The sequence below is a fragment of the Propithecus coquereli genome, unplaced genomic scaffold (genome assembly GCF_000956105.1).
Source record: "Propithecus coquereli isolate 6110/MARCELLA unplaced genomic scaffold, Pcoq_1.0 Scaffold376, whole genome shotgun sequence".
Classification (NCBI taxonomy): domain Eukaryota; kingdom Metazoa; phylum Chordata; class Mammalia; order Primates; family Indriidae; genus Propithecus; species Propithecus coquereli.
The window spans coordinates 1,139,757-1,143,641 of NW_012149463.1; the positions used below are offsets into that span (position 1 = coordinate 1,139,757).

Genomic DNA, 3,885 nt, shown 5'->3' on the forward strand with positions numbered 1-3,885 from the left:
CATGCGCCACCATGCCCGGCTAATTTTTTCTTTAGTTGTCCAGATAATTTCTTTCTATTTTAGTAGAGACAGGGTCTCACTCTTGCTCAGGCTGGTCTTGAACTCCTGACCTCGAGCTATCCACCCGCCTCAGCCTCCAGAGTGCTAGGATTACAGGTGTGAGCCACCGCGCTCGGCTTGGGCTGGTCTTTATTGCTTAATCTCTAAAATGGAGAAATATCTAATTTGCCTGAAGGCCAGTAGTCTAGATCAAGGGATCTGTTAAGGTCCTTTTCAATTCTAAGATGTTATAATTTTAGAAAGTATTGGAACTGAATCATGTTTTACTAGCAGAGACTTTTCAAGGAGACAGACTTGGATTCAAATCTCTTTCGCAACATTTACTAGGGGGTGATGCCAAGAATGCTACTAAATATTTCTCATTTTCTGTTTCCTATTTTATAAAGTGGAATATCTCAAAGGGTTATTATAGGGATAAAATGAGATAATGTTTGTAAAACACTTGCATGGTTCCTGGTCCATGGAAAGCTCTCAACAAATGGAAAATATAAAAACAATCACACCCATATAGATAAGGCTTAAAATCAAATGATTTAAATGCTCATAGTTTTCTAGACAAAAAAAAAAAATTAATAAATAAACCTTACTAGAATACTCAACTCCAGGCACTTCAGTTTAACAAATTTGTACTGATGTGTGAAATTATGCTTGAGAAACTATTTAGTCCACAAATGTAATAATTTGTTTCCCTTTATGCAGATAATGATGCATTTGCATAGACTTATTAATTTCTACTTGAAACTTAAAAATGTGATTCCAAATTTATAGTAAAAACAATACAAAATCGTCAGCAATCTTCAAAAATCTAGGTGGAATACTGGATACTTTTGTAGTCTGCATTTTGGTAACTTTATTCTTCCCTCTTTTGGAAGTGGGTAAATATGCCAATGTTCTCCTTTTTCATGTGCTAATCAAGCTAATGGTCTGTTCTGGGATTGTCTCTTCCTTTCCTCTTCTTCATAGTTGGAGAAGAGAATTACTGGAAGTTACACCTGTGCCAAGATCCAAGGCAAAGACCAGGTACTCTGGTCAGTATCCATAGGGGTCTGCAAGTGAGGGCATTGCCAACTGGGTCAGTCCTTGGCAAAACACCAAAGCAGATCAAGTTTCTGTTTGGGCTGCTTCTATTTCCTATTGCTTCACTTGTTCCCTGCCAATCTAAAGTGTTAAGTAAAATGACTATTTTACTTAATGATATTGTTTAAGTAATAAGTAAAGCATTTGCTGATAAGGACTTTTGATATAATTCATCCTGGGGATTTTTTTTAAGTTCTGATTTTGGAATAATCATAGACTCACAAAAAGTTGGAAAAAAAATAATATGGAGAGGTACCATATACCCTTTACCCAGCTTCCCCAGTGGTAAAATCTTACATAATTATAGTACATTATCAAAACTAAGAAATTAACATCAGCACAATACAGTTAACTAGACACAGACAGATATTTTTAAAGAATGAAAAATTCTCAAGGCCGAAAGGAAATCTTTTCTGACTCTTACTTAATGTCACCTCTGTGTGTAACTCAGTTTTTACACTTTTCTCAATTAATTGAATTCTATATTAACTTGCTGTCTTCTCCACTCTATCCCTTTAGAAGACCATAGAAGACCATACTGTATTCACCTATTGCTCATTAAAGTACCTAGCACTCAATAGGTATTTTTGGTTAAAAGGATGACTAACAGTTGCTTATGTCAATAAAGGGCTTTACAGTCTTCAAAGCCCATTTATAGATGTTATCACTACTGAGAATGGTCATGGTCTGGGGAAAGAACATTGACTTTGTAAGCATTTAAATTTTGGCATTTATTAGCTTGAGTCTTGTGACAAGGCACTGAATGTCCTTCCTCATGTGCTTAATTGTATCCGTATAATAGAGTTGTGAAGATAGGAGGAGGTAATTTTTGTAATAAAGAACCAAACACGGAGGCTGTGGGAGGTAGACAGGGCAAAGGATTTGATTGCCATTTTACAAACTAAGGCTCAGAGGAGGAGTAAGATGTTTGTTGAAAATCATAGAACTAGTTCATCATAGTGCAGCTAAGCGCTTAGACACTTTAGGTCAGGTGTCTTCCATATCACATTACCTTTCCCAGGTAACAGGAGAGTAGATTTAAAAAAAAAAAAAAAGCAAAGCAAGAAGTAAACAAACAAACAACCACTTTGGGGCAGTTACAGAGGTTTAAGAATTTGTCCTTACTAGTGAGTGGTTGTTGATTTCCTTTGCTATGGGCACAGGAAATTCTCACTTAGGTGGGGCTGGTGACAGGCTAAACCAGGGCTGTGGGTGTTATTTCAGGGGTCTCTGCCAAGTGCCCCCCCCAATAGCCATTTAAAGCCAAATAGCCAGGAATCTTGCTTGCCAAACCACACCAAATGTTTATGCCCTCATCCCCTGGGGAAGGCAAGGAAGGATGAGAACTCAGAGCTCTCAACTATTCACACTGCACTACCAAGTCTTTTTTAATCAAAAGAGAATTTAAACTGAAAAAGATAGAGGCTTTTGGCATCATCATCAACATTATTTGCTATTTTCTGCTCATGAAAATAATTTCTTATCAACAAAAGACTACATGTAAACATGTAACTTTTTTACTAATCTGAAACGACTGGTAACACATTGGCCAAAGTTGCTTCTCAACTGGTCCTAAACTAGGACCAGAAATTCAAGTGAATGTAAACCTTTTACATTGACTTGAATTCTTCATGTAGAAGTACTCAATATTATTTTGGAAGTATTCCTTTGGCTTATTCAATCTATTCATTTCACTGAAATGGAATAGGGGATGGTAAAATATATTATTGATTTACAAGGTTGTTGGCTGCAAATGTTAAAAGCTCTGGTAGCTTAAACACTGAAGTATAATTAGAAACATTAATTTTTTGGTAGTGGTTTGCAATTTGACCTTTCCCTCCACCAGTTAAAAAAATGGGAATGTCAGGAATCAAGATTAGAGATGAGAAAGGTAGGACTAGAATATTTCTCTTGGATTCTGAGTAGTTTCTCTGGTTTTGATGCTGTCCCCAATCTTTGACCACTTAGGTGAGGTGTGATAGAGGTAAGGAGAGAAAAGGAAAAAAGAATTGCTTTGGTACACTACATCTCATTAGAATTGAGACAGTTAGGATTTAAAGTTACCCTGAGACATTCCTCAATAGAGTATCTCATAGTAAATACAACCTTTGCAAACTTGTAAGAAATAGAAGAATATAAACATGTTTGTGAGTTCTAAATTTGTTAAAGCTCACATTCTCAGAATCATAAGGTTTTAAAGATACCCAGGAAGTTTTTTTTCTTTCCTTAGCTTTGACTTTCTCATTGTTTATTACTTAAGAAACAAAAGAATTTTTTATTTTTATCCATCCTTGAAATAAAGACATTGTAAATCAGTCTGGGTCCAGTTACAAGACAGAGACCATATTGAACAGGGAACATTTAATATACAAAATGTTAAGTAGGAGAAGGTAGGAGCTCACAAATAATGCTTATCTGCTATCCACCTCCTTGGTATGAGGCAATGTCTGGCTGAGTATGTGTGCTTAGCTCCACGATGAAGGGCTCTGGCTTCTATGTTAACCTGGTCAGAGGCAACAAGAACTACCTCTGGATTCAGTCCATACTTGTGGGGGACCCACTCAGGCTTGATCTCCTTCATTTTGTGTCCATCTTCCATTCTGCTCTGCCTGCCTTGTAGACGTCAAACCCCAGCAACAGTTGTGCAGAAAACATTCTCATGAAGACTGTTTGATAACCCCCACAAAGAGGACATACTGCAAGAATTGTGTAAATTTACACAATTCTTTCAATATATCTATTATTTGT

General features: G+C 36.6%; 1 protein-coding gene across 1 annotated transcript in view; it reads right to left on the reverse strand.

Annotated features, from left to right (window-relative positions):
• The window catches only part of RXFP1 (relaxin/insulin-like family peptide receptor 1), a 142,233-nt gene that overhangs the window by 137,264 nt on the left and 1,084 nt on the right, over positions 1-3,885 (reverse strand).